Source organism: Neofelis nebulosa, chromosome 8, assembly GCF_028018385.1.
Source record: "Neofelis nebulosa isolate mNeoNeb1 chromosome 8, mNeoNeb1.pri, whole genome shotgun sequence".
NCBI classification, from domain to species: Eukaryota; Metazoa; Chordata; class Mammalia; order Carnivora; family Felidae; genus Neofelis; species Neofelis nebulosa.
In genome coordinates, this window is record NC_080789.1 from 114,791,132 (window position 1) to 114,813,721 (window position 22,590).

Below are 22,590 nucleotides of genomic sequence, written 5' to 3' on the forward strand. Positions count from 1 at the left end.
ATAACATTTATTGAGCCCACTGAAGTCTCTTAAGAAGTTACTGGACTTGAACAAAAGTACTCAGTTAATAACAGAGTTGCTCCTGTTCAGTGTTCTGCTGTGATACGCTGCATCGTTGTTCAAAATGTTTTTCCTTTTAAAGGATTTTTCTTCTCAGTATTATTTCTATTAACACAGTGTCCCCTTTTCAATATTTATTTATTTATTTATTATTTATTATTTATTTTTTTTGAGAAAGAGTGTGAGCGGGGGTGGGGCAGAGAGAGAGAGGGAGACACAGAATCTGAACCAGGCTCCAGGTTCTGAGCTATTAGCACAGAGCCTGACGTGGGGCTTGAACTCACGAACTGTGAGATCATGACCTGAGCTGAAGTCGGACACTTAACTGACTGAGCCACCCAGGCACTCTGACACAGTCCCCCCTTTTAAGAAAACAACTAGCATCTTGAATAAGAAAACCAGCCAGTCTTTAAATTTGAGTTCATCAATGCATTCATTCCTCCTTCCTCACATAGTTCTTGAGTGCCTACTTAGGGTGTTCAGCTACAAGTTTAGAGGATTTGAGGTTGAACAAGACCAACATTGTCCCTCCTCTCACAGAGCTTACAGTCTAGCAGAGAAGGAAAATTAAAATCATTTTCAAGGCCAAGAGCAGAGACAGCTTAGGGAAAGCCTCTCAGGGGGAGTTCCTGAGAAGAAGAGACCAAAAGGTGGGGGGGGGGGGGGGGAATTAGCTAAATAAAGGGATGGGGGAAGACAGCTGATAAAATGAGACACAAAATACTTTGCAAACTGTGTGACAGCAGACGTGTGAAAGACTGTGTGGTTATTAATCACACGCTCCTCCATAGCTCTCCAATCTTTGTCTCAGGTCTCCATTCCACTAAGCTCCTTATCCCTGCTCCTTGCTCTGAACAATCTCTCTTTTATTCTGTGTAACTCTTGGTTTGTGGATGTTTATTCTATTGTTAAGTTATTAGGACCCTTTTGGGCTTGCACTGGAGACAGGAGCATTTCTGGATACAAGAGTGACCTGATTATTATCTTGGCTGCCTGGAAAGAGACATCTCAGACCAGATCTTGGAGCTGAGACAGATGCAAGGGGGTGGCAGAATGGGATTTGGTGTCTCTTGATCTTAATTCTGAAGGATGAAATATGCATGGAAGTCAGGCAAGAGGTGGCTTGTAATAGTGTTTTTCAAACTTCTTTTGATTGAGACCCATAGTAGGAAATACATTGGCACAGCAACTCAGGATACACACGCATTACTGAAACAAGAGTTTCCCAAAGTTTATGCTTCGGGAAAAATTACCCTCGTTATGTGTGATACAATCTGATATTTTATATTTTGGATTCTGATTAGGGTTTTGCAGGGTGGCAATCTATTAATGGTTATAAAATCAACTTACTGGGTTATGATGGGCACCTTAAACAATGAAACAGAAGCATCCATGCAAAGACAGGCTGGGGAATAATGAAGAAGATACCTCTGGAATCAGTCTTTAGGAGCTAGAATTTACATTTTTGGACTTTCTGAGTCTCTGTTCCCTTTTTTCTTTTTTTTTTAAGTTCATTTATTTATTTTTGAGAGAGAGAGTGCAAGCTGGAGAGGGGCAGAGAGAGAGAAGAAGATACAGAATCTGAAGCAGGCTCCAGGCTCCAAGCTGTCAACATAGAGCCTGACATGGGGCTTGAAACCATGAACCATGGATGAGCCCAAGTCGGATGCTCAACCAACTGAGCCACCCAGGCACCACCCCCTGAGTTTCTGTTTCTTGTATTGTTACATGAAACTTCATACGGATCGATGGTTATGGCTGTGGATTCTGGCGAATGGATTCAAATCTTGACTTTGCTACTTAGGGGCTGTGTGATGTAAGATACTTGACGTAGTATCCTGTACCCTGTTTGCCTTGTGTGTAAAATGGGAATAATAACAGCATTTATCTTATCCATTTGTAAGGATTAAGTGAGATAATGCAGTGCCGGGTATATATAAACACTCAAATAGTAGCTATTATATTTCGACCTTTTATTTTCCCCTAGTATTAAAGCCCAGCTTTTCTCAGTCTGTAGTGTAGGACCAAGGGAAGTGTTATGAAGTAGAGTGTTCTGGGAGCTAGCTTGCTAGGAGCAGCAGATATCAAAGAGAAAGAGCCATCAGGGGAAATTGAAACCCCAAGGGCCAGAGCAGAGGCCCTTAGTCCCTCTGGTGCTAACCCTTGAATGTCCAGGGCTTTATTTTCTTGAAGAAATAAGTTCTTCTTACAGTTCCTCTCTCTAATATCAACACACTTTTGACCCTAGCTCCTGGCTTCTTATTTAGGTCAGATTCCAGTTTGTCACAGAAACTTGACTAAATCTGGATGTGTATTTCCTCACAAATTTTTACTTGATGTTCCCTGAGGTTCCTCTTTGTTTGGGTGCCCTTTCTGCTTGTCAGTCTTTTCTTAGCCACATTACTTCTTTCCTGCATCTAGAAATATCGGAAGTTTTTGTGTTTGCTTTTGCTTTAAATCTTGAGGTAGCAAGAGAAAAAACAAAAACAAAAACGAATAAGATGGGGAAAAAAAAAAAGAATGCATCCTGTTAAACCATCTTACAGAAGCAAAAGTATTCTATGTTAAAAACACGGAATGAATTTGATGTACACTTCTTATCCATTTCCACTCCAAAAAATGAGAGATGACATTTACTTGTGAAACACTCCCATGGGTACATCTGGAATCTCAAAAGAGAATTCCAGCTTTTGGCATGATATACATAAAACATTTTGTAAGTATGTTAACAATGAAATTTACAATTTCTTAAAATTGTTGTTTTGCAAAGAAAAATATCAGTATAATTATTTTGAAAATATGTAGCATTTTTCAAAACCGCTTATTTTTCTATAACTCTGCTCCCTGGGGGGGGAGGGGGGGGCGGAATTTAGTGTTGTAATGATCATGTACAGACTTTACAAACTTCTTACGTTATTTGATAATACTTAAAACCCTGCATAAAAATACAGTAAGAGGTACAAATATTATCCACATCAGAAACTTTTCAAAAATTTCGATTTCTCCTGAATACACATTTTTTTTTAACCAGCTCAGATATCAAGAATTAAAGGCTAATAATATTCTCCTGTAATCTCTCCTTTCTGTGAAAATACTACAGTATTTTCAATGAGAGTGTAAACAAACCATTGTTTCAAGTTTTATTTACACTGGAGCTGCCTGGCAAAATCCCATGCCTGATCTAGCCATTTGTCTTGATTCCAAGTAAGTATTTAAGAGATCCTTGCTATCCTACAATATTTCCACCTTGGGGTTTACTTCCAAGGCCTGTTTTTCCCATCCTTTATTTTTCTCCCAGGACAAATGTGTCTGAGCCACTTTTAACCATAATGTTTATGGTTTTTCCCGCTTACGAGAGCAATGTAAGAATCCTACAAGCCAGAGATAATCTGTTAATACACTGTTGTTAGTTCCTCGGGCATTTAGTTTTCCTTCTACTGAGTCCTCTTTTAAGCATAACTAGTCCTTTCTAAGAGCAGAAATAAAAGCATTGACCCGGGGCGCTGGAAGGTATGGTCACATGAGTGGGAGGCTGTGGAAAGTTTACACCCGCCAAGAAGTGTACATATTTGTTTACACGGAACCACCGTTTGTTACATTTAATAACGGTGAACGGTAATCCATAAGTAGTTACACAGAGGCCAAACGGGTTATTCAGAAAGACAGACACACTAAAACCTCTAAGACCGCCCCGGGACGAGGCGGGGTAGGCGGGCGCGCGCTGGAACCTGGAGCCGGAGCCGGAGCCGGAAGGGCGGACTCGGAGGGGCGGGTCTAGCCATCGCGGGCGGGGCCTACCCAAGGCAGGTCCGGTTGGGGCGGAGCCGGGTGGGAGCTGGGCACGGCGGGAGAGCCGACTCCTCCCTCTCGAGGAGTCGCAGGCACCTGGTGAGGAGCTAACGGCTGTTTCCACACGTGGAGAACTTTTAATGAACACGTGAGGGAAGGAGGCAATGTCTGCGGAAAGTCTACCTCACAACTCTGGCGTCCGACTCCAACCCCCAGGGCGACAGCTAGTTCGATGTGTTCCTGGGGTGGGGGTGGGGTGGTCTACGCCCCTTTCCATTAGTGTCCCCGGCCCTCGGCCACAGGTTTTCTGAGAAGCTTTCTCAAGCAGTCCCCGCCCCAGGAGGCGGCCACACAGGCCACTTGCGCCTGCGCCTGCTCCGGGCGCCACACCGCGGGGGCGGAGCCGCCGAGGAAAGGGGCGTCTCTCCCGCCGTCGCGCGCAGGGCGGAGCCGTGGGGGCGGTGCGGCCGGGCGCCCAGAGACCTGACCTTCCCGAACGCCGGGTCCCGTGACGTCACCTCGCCGTGACGCGCACGCTGTAGGAAAACTGTAAGTTTCTAAGGATTCCTGCAGCTCCCTGGGCCTGCGGGGCTCGCTCTGTTGCTCGCATTCCCGGTGTCGGTGGTGGCTGTGGGCGTTTGATCATTGGGCGATCGGGGAGCCGCCGAACGTGGCGAAGGGACAGGTGCCCGCCCAGAGCGGGAGTGCACCTTCTGCGACGGGCGGGACCGAGAGTGCGGGGAGGCGAGGCCGCGCCCCGCAGGACAGGCCCTCACTTCTCCCCTGGGGCCGAGAGGGCTCAAGGAGCCTGCGACCGAGGACAGGGAAGGAGGAGGGTCCACATGGGAGCGACCCCCTTTTTTTCCTTCTTTGATGAAGGGACTTAGATTCCCCTCAGCCCTGGAGTTTGACATGTGAAGTATGGTATGGAGGGTTTCTTCAGAGACTCCACATCTGGGCATCTTTGGGGATTCTGCAAGTGACCAAATCGCTGAGGACCGGTTATAAAGATAACCACCTGCTGCCTCAGTTTCCTTTTTGTGTAAAATGGAGGTAAAGCAGCCCCTGGCCTAATTGGCATTCGTACAGAACCGGGGACGTTGTGAGAGCACGTGAGGTAACACAAGCATGTAAACTTGGTAGGTGAAAGCTTAGAAAGGCAGTCCTTATTCTGAGAACGTGGTGGCCAATGGCCATTTAACAAAGGTCTGGTAGGTAGGGATCTTTCACAGTTTTGCCTCCTTAACCCCCTGGTGCCCACTGATCATGGGCAACACTTGAGTCTGATGGGCGATCTGAACTGTTGTCACTGAACTTAGTGGAACAGGGATCAAGAAATGACTGGTAGCCTTATCACAATGTTCTTGACAATGAACAAATGAGATCCCCTTGTCTGGGTTTTTCAGAGAAAGCTTTCAGCTTGCTTGAACTAGTGCATTATAGTCGACACAGGTATACTCAGTTTTAGAGTTTTTGTGTCCACTTGGAATATCTGATGGTCGTATTTGAATTTGAAAGTTTTGCCAAGGGTTAGCGCGTTATTGATGAGTTAGTACTGTAATACTTCTGAAATTCAGGGGTAAGTATTTGTTAGGACCTTTGAAGGGAATACTATTGTACACATCACAGGGTGTATTTATCCCAGAGATGGAGAGATCACATTTCTGTAAATTCAGTTTAACCTCCTTTGAGAAGCCTTAGAATTAGAGAGCAGGGGTTTTAGTCTTTGTTCTACCACTTAATAACTTTGTGTCCAAGGACAGCTCACCCAAACTTGGGATTTTCTTTTCCTGTCTCAAATGGGAGATGATGGTGTATTTATGTTGCTTTCTCAAGGAACCAATGAGAGGGTAAGTGTAAGGATAACAGGGTTTCTAAGTGTGGTTATTGTTATTAAGAAACCTCCGTAGGTCCCCTAGCCTGGATAAGAGGTGTGTTCGTTGAGAAGTCAGGTTCTGAGTCAGAACTAGAAATATAGCAGCAAGCAACTATCCTGCGAGCTGCTGGAGCTCATTTTCCAGTGGGGGAATGGGCTACAAAGAATAAGAACACAGTATTATGTCAGACAGTGATTAAGTAGAGTGAGGTGAAGGAAGATAAGAGAATGGCAGTGGGGGAACAGAGCAGGTGTAGATAGGGTCTGTCAGGGAAAGGCTTCCGAAAGAGGTGACCGTCGAATCCATGAAACCGAGAGGAAGAGGTAAGAACATTTCAGGCAGGGATCATACGAGCAGTAAACACATGGACTCAGTGTATTTGAGGTAGTCTTGTAAACACTAAATTTTTACAGCGAACTTAACGAGGAAGGTACTATTATCTCCCATTTTTGTGGATGAAGAAACTGACACCCAGAAAGGCGTGCTCGAGGTCGTACAGCTTCAACATATTGAATTTGGGCAGTTTGACGCGGAGTCCATGCTCCACGTGGCAGTCCTGTCGTGCGTCACAGCAGGGGCAGCGGAGGAACGATGCTGGGAGGTGGACGCTAGCCTGAGGTGGCCAAGGCGTGGCAAGATGAGTGTACAGATCACAGCAAGGAAAGGGGGAAAGTGGTGGCAGGCGGTGTTGGAGGACCAGGCTGGATTTTGGGGGCCCTTGTAGGCTATGGTGGTGTTACTCTAGGTGTGGTAGGAAACCACTGGGAGGTTTGTATCAAGGAAGTAGCATCTGATGTTAGTTTTCTTGGCTGGAGGACTAGCCGTAAGGTCATGGAGTGGGGCCACTTGACCATGGGGAGGTAGGAGGGTATCGTTCTGTGCTGGAGGAGAGATGCTGGTGTCTTGGCCTGGGAAAGTGGTTGTAGAGACGATAGTACGTGGTCGAATTCATGGTATGCTTTTGAGGGTAGAGCTGCTGGTGTGGGCTTACATCTGGAGTGTGAGGAAAAGGGCGAAGTCATGACCTCCTCGGTTTTAGGCTGGGAGAACAGTGGTGCTGTTGACGGAGCAGGGAGAAAGGGCTTGGCCGCGAAGGTCATGAATTCGGTCTTGGACAACTTTTAGATGCCTCGTAGACCTAGTAGTACCAGAGCTAGTAGTAACAGGAAGCACTATGTGGCCGTCAACTGTACTGGGCAGGGTTTTAAGCACTTCACGTGTATTAATTAATTTCATCCTTGTAACAGTTATATGTGCTAGAGATCATTATGATCCCCGTTTTACAAACGAGAGGACAGAGGCACAGGTTAGTTAAAAGTGGCTGGCCTAAAATCACCCAGCCTGCAAGTGACGGAGCCAGGATTCAAAACCAAGCAGTCTCTGGCTTCGGATCCACACAATTAATGTCTGTAACCACCTATAAGTTGACTGGTTGAGTAGGTAGTTACAGACATTAACTGTACATTTGATTTACGCATTTGGAACTTAGAGGAATGGTCAGAGCTGGATACTCAGCATTTACATTTCTGAAAAGAAAGCCTGCTTTTGTGCCTCACCTAAGCCTTGGTTGGCGATGGAGTAAAGAACGCAGGCAGTTGGGCCATGCTGACTAGACTCTCGTTACTTTGCTCGGTTCACACGGCCAATATCCAGGATCCCCTTTCCATGAGGTTCTATGAGGGTGAGGTCTGTATGTTTTTTACTTCTCTGTCTCTGGTTCCTAATCCAGTGCCTGCCATGTAGTAGCTGTTAGGGATGACTTTATATGTAAGACATTTGATTAAGTTTTGGGAGTTCAGAGATGAATAAATCATAGCACTCTCCTTGGAGGAGCAGAGTGTGAGGAAAAACCTGTGGGAATAAAACCAGAGTAGACTAAATGCATAAATACATGTTGATTATTTCATTCTGGCCTTCTGCAGCCCCCCCATCCCCCACCCCATATACTTGAGGGATGGGGCATGAAGAGGGTCAAAGGAGCAAAAGAATGCCTTAGCAATTGCATGGTGAATTTGAGGCTCCTCTTCCACAAAAGAATTACTCATAATCTTGCATATTTTACTATATTTGCATTAGTTTCATTTGGCAACGGTGTAATTTTTACCAAATGAAATAAATTCTGATATTTTAGTATCATTGTGGAGTGATGAGTTTTTCCAGTTCTATTACCTCAGTGTTGACAGGACTCACTAGTGAAATAAGGGAGTTGGCTTGAGATGTTGCAGCTTGCATAATAGAGGGTGATGCAGGGGCTGTGTGAGGTATTTAGGCAGGTTTCCACTGGTTTCAAGTGTATCACGCCAAAGTTCCACATATTGGAGTAAGTTTCAGTTTCTCTGCTGATGATCTCTTTAACACTGAGATATGTACATATATACACATACATACATATATATATATTTTTTTGTCATAGAAAGGGGATCTGGTGGTGTATGTCATAGGTGGAATTATAGATTACATCTCATATCTGGAATGTGGTAGAACCTAGAAACTAGAACAATATGCACAAAAATAAGTGTCTTCTGTAGATCTCTGTAAGGGTATACTATAACTTCAATACATTTGTCACAATTTTATTACTTCCTATCAGGAGTTTTTGAAATTTGAACCATTACAAGATTATATAAAATTGCACCATGGTAGATTTTGGATTAATTTCAGAGTTTTTTCTTACAGTATATAAAATTATATCTTGTTTAGCTTTTTTAGCTTTCCATGGGAGAGTTGATCTGGATAACCCGGTTCACCATCACTCTAAACATCTAATCTTTTTTTTTTTTTTTTTTAATATTTATTTATTTTTGAGAGAGACAGAGACAGAATGTGAATGTGTTAGGGGCAGAGAGAGAGAGAGAGAGAGAGAGAGAGAGAGAGAAGACACAGAATCCAAAGCAGTCTCCAGGCTCTGAGCTGTCAGCACAGAGCCCGACGCAGGGCAAACTTGTGGACCGTGAGATCATGACCTGAGCCGAAGTCGGACGCTCAACTGCCTGGGCTACCCAGGCGCCCCTTCACTCTAAACATCTAAATAGGAACCCTCCACAAATACAGATGTGCCATCTTGTTTTGCAAATTTTAAATCTGCTATTGTTGCTTCCCTAAATTTAATGGAGTTGAAATGATTAGTATTCCTTTATACCACAATCACAGCTGGCTTCCCCAGGAATATCAGATATGCATAAATGGTACAAAGTATCTTGAAGGGCCTGCTGATTGTTCAGCCTTAGTCACTTTTTAAGTTTAGACTTAGCGAGGGCAAGTTGATGGTTATTTAATTGTGCTAGATTGTGGTAAGTCTTCCTGTTTGCAGACAGAAGCCCCTCTTTCTAAATCTGACCATCCTACATAACTTATACAATCCAGATTCTTAAAAAAAAACAAACTATATTTACATGATCAAATTTAGAAACTACTACTTTATGTTAAGAGTACACATTTAAATATATGGAAATTGTTTCTTGTAGAAAATTATGTCTAGCCCAGTGATGTTATGTAGTGGCCATTAAATATAATTTCTAAAATTCTACTTCTTGTAGTTTCTTTTATTCCTGCATATTACCTTCAACTTATATATGTATGTACATATGTGTATATATTTATATTTTCTGTATTTGCAGTAAAAGCTGAATATTAGTTGTGGCCTTTTACTTAGCATTGTAAATGATTGAATATATTTAAATAATATAAACAATTGTCACTTAATTTTTAAAATTTTAGTTTTATTGTTTAAAATTTTTTTATTTTAGAGAGCAGGGGAGAGGGACAGAGAGAGAGAGATAGAGAGATAGAGAGAGAGACAGAGAGAGAATCCCAAGTGTGCTCCATGCTGCTGCAGGGCTTGATTCCACAATTTTGGGATCATGACCTGAGCCGAAATCAAGAGTCAGAGGCTCGACCGACTCAGTCACCCAGGCACCCCAAGTGTCACTTAATTTTGATTCATTTGACACGTGGTTACTTACAGATTAATTGAGGCTTGATTTTTTTCACATAAACAATAATTATTATTAGTAAGTCTTGGTGGAGACTAAGCTTTAGTGACGGGTTAACCAAATTGCTTTTGCAAAAGAACATGCAAGGAGAAAATTTTAGAGGGGATTAAGCAAAAACAGAATGTTAGTGGAAGGGATAATTTAACCATAACAACCTGCCATACCTAGAATTCTTAAGATGTTACTATCCTATAGATAGCATTTTTTAATTTGGTTCTATATTGCAAAAGTGTTAGTTTTAAGCTGCATTCTAGGCCACCAATCTATAGTGAGATAAATACTGGAATATATGCAACTATGAATTTAGCTCAGTGGATCTCAACTGGGGATGATTTCGTTCCTTCCCCCAACCTCACTCTTGGGACATTTGGCAATGTCTAGAGACATTTTTGGTTGTCACAACTGTGTGTGAGGGCATGGCACCTGTCATATAGTAATGGAGGCCAGGGATGCTCTTAAATATCCTACAAGGCACAGGACAACCCCAACAGTAAAGAATTATCCATTTCAAAATGTCAGTACTGCTGCTGAGAAATCCTGCAAGATATAACTTTTTTCTTTCTTTCTTTCTTTCTTTTTTTTTTTTTTTGGTGTTTTAGAGATTGAGGTGGTAATTGCAAGTGGCAAGCACCTTACTTGAACAAAAGATTGTGTTCAACTGCTTTTAGTTTGTTGGAGAACTGAGCTAATTTGGTTCATTTATTGCAAGGAAAAGAATTTTTGTAGCTGATGGCTTTGAATTTTTTTTTTTTTTGATTGCTAGTATGTCTAATGTTTTTGGTTTGTTTTCAGCCATGATTTTTTTTTCTTGATAAAATTAATTTTGGCATTATATAATCCTGGGTTGTATCAGATTTGCTAGTATGAGTCTCCTTCATATTTTGAATTAACTCTCTCAGTTACATGGTTGTTTATTCACTTCAAAAATCCTTTCACATTCATTTTGATTCGTGATTTTCATGAACACCCCATGAAATGCGCAGAGCATGCATTACGCTTACTATTTGCCAGATGAGGAAACAGATCAAATGATTTGCTGTATACATTACAGCAAGTTAGGGATGAAAGCAAATTTAGGACTCTCAGAGGTTTTGATGCTTAGGACATTTTTAAAGTTACTAGTTGTTGTTGTCTCATTTGATTTTCCTGGCTGTCCTTTGAAAACTGGTAACTTACTTAAGGTCACCCAACTCATAATGTAGTTTTGACTATTTCCAGTGACCTATGCTGCTTCTCCATGTATTCTCTAATAAGTATATTTGACAGTTTCTGGATAAATTCACCAAATCCATGCTTAACCTAAGTAGGTTTCTTAACACTATAAGGGAGGAAAATTTCTCCATCCTCTTTGGTTCTCATTCTGGGCCTAAGTATTAAACTGATATGACAGATTGATAGTCGAAAAACATACAAACTTTATTAAACTTACTTGTACATGGGAACCTTAGATGAAGACCTACAGTAGTAGCCGGAACAGGAAGCTTTTATACATTTTAGACAAAGAAACAATAAATTTGTGAAGAATTGACAAGACCAGAGGAGTTTGGGCCAGGGGTAGTAAATGGTGAAGAAGTAACTAGGAAGATAAGGATTAGTGTAATAGGATTTCTTTGTATAGGTTTCTCCACCTCTAGTTCTCCCCCACCCCTCCCACCACCATCTCTGCTGATAAGAATACTTTTCACATGGGAGTTTTATCTTTTGCTTTCAGGAGGGAAAAAGGAGAGTCATAACGTCCTTGCACCTGCTGTTTCTTAAATATCTTTGATTCAAAATAATCAGAATATCAAAATGGCGTATTGGGGGGGGGCATTCTGGTGTCCTGCAACACCTGTCAGATGTTCATGTTGTCACTTGAATGAATAGGTAATTCAGTGTTTGTAATCCTGTGATTGGACTTGAGTGGAAACTTCGCTGAATTTTGATAAACCATAAGGTAGTGCTACTTGCTATTTAGAATTTATTGTTCGAGCAGTCTAAGTCCAAAAGCAGACTGAAGAGATGGCTCTCAGCTGTATTTGAGTATATTTGGGTGAGGCAACCTACTTGGCATGATTCATTTTGCCTTTCTGATGAGGGATGTATATTTGGGATAGTACCTCCATTGGTTCTGATTTTTAAATTAGAAACCTATTATTCTCTTCAGCCAGTGCCATCTTCTATGTCACATTTGAGGCTGTTTCTCTTAACTTTTTCAAAAAGACTATATACTCAAATATTTGATGAGTTTTCATGTTTGAAGATTATTTGATGATACTCAATTCTTGATGTAAGTTTCAGTAATCAGAAAAAATTTTTTTTTAATATTCAGAAGTGGAATTGGTGGGGCATACGGTAGTTTTATTTTTATGTTTTCTGAGGAATCTCCATACTGTTTTCTATAGTGGCTGCACAAATTTACAGTCCCAGCAACAATGCACAAGAGTTCCCTTTTCTTCACAGCTTTGCCAATATTTATTATCTCTTGTCTTTTTGATGATAGCCATTCTAACAGGTGTGAGGTGATATCTCATTGTGGTTTTGCTTTGCATTTCTCTAACAATTAGTGAGACTGAGCACGTTTTCATGTATCTGTATGTCTTCTGTGGAAAAATGTTTGTTCAGTTACTCTGCCCATTTTTAAAATCAGATTGTTTTAATGAAGGGCAGTTGGCACACAGTGTTTAATTAGCTTCAGGTGTAACAGCATAGTGCTTTCTCAACCCTATACATCGTGCTGTGCTTACCACAGTTGTCACTATACAAAGCTACTACAATACCTTGACTATATTCCTCATGCTGTACCTTTTATCCATGGGACTTACTCATTCTATAACCAGAAGCCTGTACCTCCCATTCCTTTCCCCCAATCTCCCATCCTTCTGGCAACCACCAGTTTGTTCTCTGTATTTATGTGTCTATAATTGGAAATTTTAATGTTTCGTATAATACATCCACTGGCTGAATGTGGACAATTCATAGTGTGAAATTGTGGGTCTTGGATTAAGAAGGAAAGGAAAAAGACCTTCGTCCGTGCAATTGTGTATTGGGCAACAAGGACTATAATTATATTGAAAAGGTGAAGATTTTCAATTTTCCATAAAACTGAATTATCCTGACAAAATATTTTACTTATCTCCATGAAGAAAAATGCCATATCCAAGTGGGCATAATATTGTATTACTGAGGGGAGAGACCACCACTGACGTGTAACTGAAGCCGGGCTGGATTCCATACTTGCTAAGCAAGGGAGAGCTCTATGTGCAGAATATAATCCTCCAAACAGGCAGAGATGTACTTAGATAGGGTTTTGAGGAAGCATGGAGTTGTAGGATTGGCATATTTTCAGTGAGACAGTTTAAGGATTGGCCAACTTGAAACTTGGGGTTTAGGGTCTGGCTGGTGCTGAGGAGCAAGTGTCCTGAAGCAAGGCAGTTGCCGCTCGGCTGACTTCCTCAGCTGAGTACTTACGTGGAAATGTTGAGTAGAGTTGAAGGGTTGATACATTGGGGCATATTTACAACCGGTTCTGTGATTACTTGTTCCCAGCTTGGGACAAGAGCCAAAGAATAATCTTTTCCTTTCTCGAAGCTGGAGAATAGGTACTTTTTATTTTCCACATTTGTGTCAAACATTTGTTAGCAATCGCGCTAATATACACTTTGATTTTGCTTTCCTTCTGAAACTTGTAAAAAAAGAAATGAGTGCAGTGAATGTAATTTGTTTCCTATCTACCAGTCTCAGGATTATATGTTATTTGGGACCCAGGCTGCTTCAAGGATTATTTTGATATATAGTTAAAAAGGTAATATGTTATTTATGGAAATACTTGACTATTTTAAATACTGTGGTGATAGCTGTTACTTTTATGTCTGTTTTTCTCTCTTGTGGGAATGTGTTGTATCATATGCCTGCCATAGTAGTCTTGATGGACGCTGAATTATAGATCTACAAGTTTGTTGTTTTGCTGTTGTTAGAGATACATGTAGAGGTGATTACTTTTTGAAAGTTAACTGGCAAATTCTTCTTATCAACATTTAGGAGATTTAATGGTTATATCATGTGTCTTATATAAGGTAGGCTGAATGATTTTAGTGTCTGTGAATCATTTTACCACAATTATATCATAGTATCATTTTTATGAAGTATTTCGGTTTAATTTTTATTTAGAATATTTTAATTTTTGGAATGAAATAAAGAGCTGTTTATGACAATTGGCTGGAACTGTGATATTTTTCTAAACTGATGTCTCACAGTAGTATTTTAGCTTTAAAAATGTTTTCCTTTGAGGTTCTAAAATAAACTCAGAGGGCATTCTTTATCCTAGAAGTTAGAAAAAGCAAAAGGAGTTTTTGATATACTTTCTATTTTGTGTTGAAGTTTTATTTAAAAGAGCCTGTGTACTGTATTTACATGGAAAAACGTCATAATATTTTAAAAAAAGAATGGGTACTGCCACGTTTATATGCAGCCCTTATTTCCTTTCTTAACCTACAGCTGTATCATACCTCACTGCCTTCCAGATGAGTATTATCCAGTGATAAAGCTACATTTATGATTTAGATAAAGCATTTTTGTGTGAAAGCTCTTTGAAAATGTGAAGCCTGATTCTTGTTTTTACCGATAGCGCAAGTTTCTGACTTGCTATGATAGTTAACCTTAAGAGCTTAATCTCAACCCATTATTAAACTTAACATCATGTTGTTTATGAAGAGCTATTGTTTAATTGGTAAATGATACTCAAACATTTTTAGCCTCAGCATTTAAATTTTCTAAATCTATACTAAATAGGTAGTTAAATTTCCTAGGAAAAAAGGTGTCTTTGATGCCTAAGCATGGTTACACTTTTGTTTATATGTATGAAATAATGGATTTGAAATGTGGTTTTTCTCTGTGCATATAAGCCCACCTCTGGGAATAGGTGGGCTTATATTGCCTAGTGATATGATCAAAAATAGAGTCCTAGGTAGGTGATAGTAAAATGGAAAAAACTGATAATATAAATGGATATAAAATGGTATTTCGTAGTTTTAATTTGCATTTCTTTGATTACTGCTGAGGCTGAGCTTCTCTTCATTTACTTGTTAGCCATATAAATTTCACCTACAGTTTTCAGATTTAGCAAATAAAAATACAGGAAACCCTGTTAGATTTGAGTATTAGATGAACAACAAATACATTTTTAGTGTAAGTATATACCCTTGCATTAGTGGGGATATACCTATACCAATTTTTTTATTGCTTATCTTTAATTCAAATATGATGGGGCATTCTGTATTTTATCTGACAACTTTACTTCTCTAAATTGTCTGCTTCTGTCTCTTACAAAATTCTTAATTGCATTTCCTGTCTTTGTTGTTATCTTCAAGAGTTCTTGGCATACACTGGATATTAATCCCTTGGTTTTTTTTTTTTTGTTTTTTTTTTTTTTTTTGTTAGAAGTTGCAAACATATTCTCCCATACTTTTGCCTGTTAGTTTTGTAGTGTTTTTTTTTGTTGAATAACAAGTCCTTAATTTTGATGGAGTCAATTCTGTCAGTTCCATCTGAATTTTCCCATATTGTTTATATTTTTGAGATCTTAAGAAATCTTTCATCACTCCAAGGTCACAAATGTATTACCCTACTTTTCATTTCAACAGCTTCCTAGTTTTACCTTTCATATTTAGATCTTTAATACATTTGGTGTTTATTTTAAGGGAAGAGTATCAGGAGATGAAGTGAGAGAGGTAGTGGAAGGAGCAGATTGCATAAGGATGGTAGGCCATTGTGAGGACTTTGGTTTTTATGCTCAGTGAAATAGGAAGCCAGTGGAGGTTTTGAACAGAGGGTGCCACTCTCTGAAATCTGAAACGCTTCAACAAAAATTCCCTGATGACAATTGAGAATAGATCGTATGAGGTATGGCAGAGACTATTGATTCTTCCTCAGTATCTAGGATAGCCTTTTCTCTGTTAGTATTGGAACCCATCTTAGAGACTGTATCTTCCTACTTCTTCTCACTATAGGAGATATCTGTGTGTTTAGGTTGGGGCCAGTTAAATGTGAGCAAAAGTGGTATGTGCAACTTCTTCAAGGTGAGGTGCTTGTCCTGTTCATCTCCCTACGCCGCCTCCACCTTCCTGTTGACTGGAAAGCTGCATCAACTAGAATGGTAACAACCACCTTGAACCCAGAGACAGGCAGCCTGTGATGAGGATGGCAGAGCCATCCCTCGTCAGCCTAGGTCCCCAGATGACCTTGTGGAACAGAACCAACCACTACTCATCCTCCCCTAAGCACTTGCCTATCTCTTTACTGTTTCCAGGAAGAGAATAAACTTTCTTGTTTCAGTCACTGTATTTGTGGTCATTTTATCACAACAGCTTTCTTCATACCCAATTTAATGCCAGAATTGGTACCTGAAGCGAGGTGTTGCCATAATAAATAGCTAAAGTACATGGCACTGGCTGAGTGGTTGGTCAGCAGACGGTTAGGCACCATGTCCTAGGCTGGAAAACTGGTGACCCTTGTTACGCTATGGCAAAAGCTTGGTGAAACTGTCACCTCTGATAACTTGGAAGGCAGTCGGTGTGTCTACCATTTTGTACCCCCAGGGAAGTGATTGGAAAGATTCCTAATGTGAGGCTGCTGACATAGGTTGACTAGCTGCTTTAGCAAGGAACTGCAAGAGGGTGTCAAGTAAGAGAACAATTAGCTAGTTTGCAATTAGAGCTGGGAGGGGGTATGATTTCGCTAAAGGAAGTTCTGAAAGCCCATGGCCTATGCTTTGAATTAACTGAAAGGACAGTAATATGGGGTGTTGCAGGGTTGGAAAGATGGTTTCTTCTTCCCAAACATCGAGAAAATCATTAGATTTTCTTGGCCAGAGAAAGGTGGAAGCCAGGCTAGGCAAGGATCAAATAAAGGATTTATCTTCCCACCTGAACCAGTCAATCAAGCTAGGTAAAGCTCCAGTTACAAATACAGAGTTTCAGTTCCCTAGAGCAACAAAAGTTTATTTCTTACTCATAACATGTCTGTGGCTCTGTTCCACCATCCTCTGTCACTCCAAGCCAAAGGAATAGGTTTTTGGGGACATTGCTGTTCTGTTTCCGAGGGAGAGGAGACTTGCAAAACCGCTGCTTGGAAGTAACAGGTGTTACTTTTGTTCATATTTTATTGGCCAAAGCTAATCGGGTGGCTGAGCCTGAAATCAGTCAGGCAGGAAGAACATTTTAAGTCACATGGCTTGCACTGATGTGAATGGGGTGTGGTGGTGTAATCATCCTGTCCTGTGGATCAGATGACCTCAAATTAGCTAACCTTAAATTGAGGGACAGAGGGATGGATCTGCCTCAGAGATCAGCTAATCAAAAAGGCAGAATTGACAAACTTAGCATCTACCACCAGATTAAATCTTTACTTGTCCTTCCTTTCACGTGGCACTGACTGAAGACAAGAAGACATGGGGGATTTTGAGACGATTATGTTGCCACAAGTTTAGCTTGCCAAAACTTGTGATGGTTTCGCATTGTTTGACAACTAAAGCCATCTTTGACCCCCAAATATGTACCCCCCGGGAAATAGGCTATTAGCTCTTTCCTGCCTCTTTGGAGCACATACTCTCCTGTGTTCACTTCATAGATTGCCAGAAGGGATCATGGAAAAAGATATCTTCCAGAGACAAAGCCAGGCTTCAACAGACAGGTGAACAAATGAGTCTCTCTCCCCACCAGGCACACAGAACCTGAGTTAAACCAAGGAACTTGGTTCCCTGGTAGAGTGGGGAGATTCGTTGCCATTCCTGTCCAGTAGTGTTTTGTCATTGGTAAGAATACCTATTTGCCATTCTTTTCAAAATGACTTAATTGCATTAATCTTACTTGTATTCCATTGTATATTGGGTGTGATGGTGGTGGTAGAGAACAAAGTTATTTCTCTATTAGTTTGTGGGTCACTGGATTGGGACAGAGACACATTGATATCTGTTGAAGAGGTTGCGTATCACCCAGAGGTCTTAGGCTTTGAGCTGAATCCAGTAACTGGTTGGGACTTCAGGTTATCCCTTTAGAAAAGGAGAGGAATGTTTCAGAGTGGGAAGAAGGATGCACTCCGACCTCTGGTATTTTGCTGGCACATAGTTCCTACACAGAAACTGTATTCCTTAGGCTTCTTGTAGCCAGATGAGACCACGTATCTAAGTTTGGGCCAGTGGATGGGAGTGGAAGTGATGTGTGCAACTTCTAAACCACATTTATATTAAACATCTGCTGTATGTCATAGTCTTTTTTCCCCTGTCCCCATGGGTGAGGTGTAGGTGAGCCAGCTTCCATCATACAGACAAGGGCAGTGCCCCAGAGGAGTGACAGGACAGAAGAGAAGGACCCTCAGGAGGAACCCTCAGGGAGGAACCTGCCCACCTTGCTGGGACCACTTGTCTGTCTCAGGCCTACTGCACAAGACAGAAGTAAACTCTGGCTTGAGCCACTACATTCTTGGTTTTATTGTAGTAGTGTAGCCTATATCTTGGTTAATACAGATGGCAGTGATGGAAACAGGAAACAGGAAAATTAGAATCATTTTTAGTGATTTTTTTTCAGGTGAGGCTTTTCATTTATATATTCTTTCTGTGGAAGTTTATCTTTCAAACTGTCTAACAAAGAGTTTAGAAATAAAGAAACTCCTTTGAACATTGTGATTTCCTTTATATTTCAGAGGTGTATTTACATATTCATGTAAAAATCCTGACATTTTCACATGATACCAATTTTCTTCGTTGCTGTAGAGTTCTTACACTTGCAAAGTTATTATTACATAACATTTGGTTTCACCATCCTATACTTTTATTACTGTTTGATGGGCAGCAGCAAGCAAGGACCTGCTGAGACGGGAGACTGCATTTGCAGCATCTCTGGTCCACTTGGGTGGGACTTTTATAGCAGCAATCTCCAGTGTGGTTGTGGGAGGGAAGAAGTAGGTTCTTAGATTGGTTTAGGAGAAGGACAAGCCAGCAAGAAAGTTAAGTTTAGGCAAGGGAGTGGGCAAAGCTGGATGATCAGATCCTAGGTTTATGGTGGATACGAAGTGAAGCCTGGAGCATGGCTAATGGATCGGGGAAAAAAATAGGCCATGAGGAAAAACTGGAATCTTCAACATATTAAGATCAAGTGAAATTTATTTATTCATTGATTCAATAAATATTGAGTATTTATCTTCCAGACACTGTTCTCTGTGGCATGGCTACTAAGATCAAAGCAGTGATCAAAACGAAGCACCTGCCCTACTAGAGCTTACTTCTACAGGGGAGATAGATAATACACATGAATATATGAAAATGTTAAAAAGAAAAATGAGGAAGGGTAAGGGGGTAGAGAGTGATTTAGATGCTATTTTAGATGATGTGAACAAGAAAAGGCTCTTGGAAGAGATGATCTCTGAGCAGAGACTGGAATGTAGTTAGGATACAGCAATGTGAAGAGCATCCCAGGGTATGCAAATAGTATGGCAGACAGAGCCCTGGCCCAGAGCTTGCCTGAGGAGTGGCCAGGTAACTGGGGAGCGTGAGTGAGGAGGAGTTATAATTACTGAGGGCCATGATACTTTAGGGCTGCGGTAGGATTTGGGATTTTATTCAAGTTTCATGCGAAACCCATTAGAAAGTTGGAATCAGAGAAGTGACGTGATCTATTTTACTTTCCTGAAGGCTCATATTGGCTGCTTTGTGGAGGATTGATTGGCAATGGCAGGTAAAGAATCTAGAGAGCTGGACGGGCAAGTGACTGTAGCCTATAAGTAGCATATTGGAGTTTAAGATGTCAGCAGTTGAATGCTTCTGGGTGAAGGATCCCCTTGCCGCTCTTATAAGCAGACACACCCACTCCACAATAGGCATTATTTTCAGTGGATACAGGTCTGACCCTTGGCTTATGCCGCACCCTTTCCTGTTTTTGACTCTGCCCCTCACCAGCTTCATTATTCATTCTTCCGTTGGGTCCTCACTTGTCTTTCAGATGTGATGCACCGTGTTATGTTGTCTGCCTAGCCAAGACTTCCTCTACATTTAGGTTCTCAGACCTTTTTTTTGGAGTCTGATTTTAGTCTTTAGAGAACTTACCTGGAAGCCTGCTGTGTAAGACAGGTGAAAGCAGTGGAAACGGAAGTTGGCGGTGTTGTGTTCTGTCCACTTAGCAGCTATTCTCTGACTCCCTGAAGCAACACTGAGCCACCTCCAGGAAACCCCAGCCTCTCAGTTCACAGTGGAAAGAGCCCTGCCTTGATCTGTGCTTTTGCCTGTCTTGCAGCAGGCCATCTCTGGGATCACCTCCAGTCATACTCTCCAGGCTCAGCCTGTGCCTTCTGAATCTTTAGGCACCTAGCTAACCAAACGACAGTATGCATGCCCTCCATTTAAAGTGGCGTGTTGAGGGGCGCCTGGGTGGCGCAGTCGGTTAGGCGTCCGACTTCAGCCAGGTCACGATCTCGCGGTCCGTGAGTTCGAGCCCCGCGTCAGGCTCTGGGCTGATGGCTCGGAGCCTGGAGCCTGTTTCTGATTCTGTGTCTCCCTCTCTCTCTGCCCCTCCCCCGTTCATGCTCTGTCTCTCTCTGTCCCAAAAATAAATAAAAAATGTTGAAAAAAAATTTAAAAAAAAAAAAAAATAAAGTGGCATGTTGAGGACTCTCAAAACTATGAGGTAGGCATGGTACATCGTCCCGAGTATTAGTTTTACTTGCGGTTATTTAATTTACTAAATTTGCACAGCAAAAATTAATGTAGTTCTAATCATAAACTATTTTTCTCAACAAATTCTTTCATTGACTCTAATTAAGAATGTAAACTTTTTGGGGCACCTGAGTGGCTCAGTCAGTTAAGTATCCGACTTTGGCTTAGGTCAGGATCTCAGCGTTCTTGGGTTCGAGCCCCATGTCGGCCTCTGCACTGAGCTTGGAGCCTGCTGCAGATTCTGCGTCTCCCTCTCTGTGCCCTCCCCACCCCTGCTTGCTCTCTCTCTCTCTCTCTCTCTCTCTCTCTCTTTTTAAAAAATAAATAAACATTAAAGAAAAAGACTGGTACTGAGGACAAACTGAGGGTTGAAGGGGGGTGGGAGGGTGGGGAGGGTCGGTGATGGGTACCGAGGAGGGGACCTTTTGGGATGAGCACTGGGTGTTGTATGGAAACCAATTTGACAATAAATTTCATATAAAAAATAAATAAATAAAAATAAAGAATTAAAAGAAAAAAAAAGAAAGGTAACTTTGTAAAATAAGAAAATAGACGTATTGGGGCACCTGGGTGGCTCAGTCGGCTGAGCATCTGACTCTTGATTTCAGCTCAGGTCACCATCTCAGGGTTGTGGGATTGAGCCCTACATTGGGTTCTGTGCTGAGTTGGAGCCTGCTTGGGATTCTGTCTGTCTTTCCTTCTGCCCCTTTGCCCCACTTGCTCTCTCTCTTTCTCTAAAATAAAAATGGAAAAAATAAAATAGATATATTATAGTTTAGAGTGTAACATCTGTGTGAACTCTTTAAGGGGCAAAACACAAAGCCAAGAAATGTAAAGTTCGTGTGGGCCATTTAGTGCCATGCCTTCAGCCTCTTGAGGGCTATTTGGTCCCTCTGCTTTGCATTGAGGATACTTTGATAGGCAAGGTTAGAACTACCTTTTTAGCTGGTTGGATTTGTAATTCTGTATTACTGTTTTTATGTTTAATGGAGCTATATAACATTTTTTTTCAGCACGAGTTAGGAACTGGCTATGGTATAGACTCTGAATCTTTAGGCTTTTCTTGTTAAAGGTAAAAATATGAGTATTTTCTTCCTTTACTCAGGTTTCATTTTGACAGATGTCATTAAAGTAAGCACTGCTGCATTATAAAAAGGTCATCCTGGGCCACAAAATAAGTTTGACACTTTGGATTAAAAAAAAAAATAGGGTATCCCTTGCATTAAAATCTGTAATGTCTCTTGAGTTGAGGGGGATTTTTAAGCAATAAGATAAATTTCTTTGTTTGGACTGTTTGCCATTAGGACATTGATTTAGCACTAGGGATTTTGTCTAACACTGCCAATTTGTAAGGTTAATGAAGGACTTGGTCATGTTCGCTGATGCATCCTGAGCATAGCACCTGCCATGTAACAGTAACTATTTTTTGAATGAATGAATGAATCATCTTTGAGATACCTGTGGAAATAATATTGTCTGGTTATTGATACGGGACAGCATCACAGTTGGATGAAGGCTCCTTCCTTGATGTGCTGTCACAATGTTGCTATGGCTCCTTCAAATTAATGAAAATAGGACATAGCTGTAAGTTGTTTTTATTTATTTATGTTTTTTGAGTCTGCCAGTTGTCAAGTCTATTTAATCATATAAAATACTAATTCTCTCAGTAAAATAGGGGTGGTAGCACAGAATTGGTTTATTGAGTGCGAGTAGCTGCACTAAGATTAGATGAGGTACATAGAGTGGGACAAAATGCATACAGGCAGATGAGATATCTGACAATGGACTTATATCCAGAATTTATAAAGAACTCTTACAAGTCAGTGGTAAAAAGGACACCACAGTGAAAAAATGGTCAGAGGACCTGAATAGACATCTCTCCAGAGAGGACTTATAAATTGTAAATAAGCACATGAAAAGATGCTCAGCATCATTAGTCATAGGCTTATACACATCAAAACTACAAAAGAAAGCACTTTGTACCAACTATTTGCTTATAATCAAAGACAGACAATAACAAGTGTTGGTAAGATTGGAGTGAACATGCGTACAGTGCTGGTGGGAGAAAAAGAGGCAGCCACTTTGGTAAATGGCTTGGCAGTTCTTTATAAGGTAAAAACATCAGGGCCTGGGTGGCTCAGTGGGTTAAGCGTCAGACTTCGGCTCAGGTCATGATCTTGCAGTTTGTGAG

The 22,590-nt window shown here is 41.1% G+C and overlaps 1 protein-coding gene across 2 annotated transcripts in view; it reads left to right on the forward strand.

The window, feature by feature from the left end:
* Positions 1-3,953: 3,953 nt before the first annotated feature.
* Positions 3,954-22,590, forward strand: part of ZNF438 (zinc finger protein 438) — a 178,606-nt gene continuing 159,969 nt past the window's right edge. For both annotated transcript variants that reach the window (XM_058681550.1, XM_058681551.1), the window contains exon 1: positions 3,954-4,398. The gene's annotated coding sequence lies outside the window, so the exon portion shown is untranslated. The remainder of the gene's footprint in view (positions 4,399-22,590) is intronic.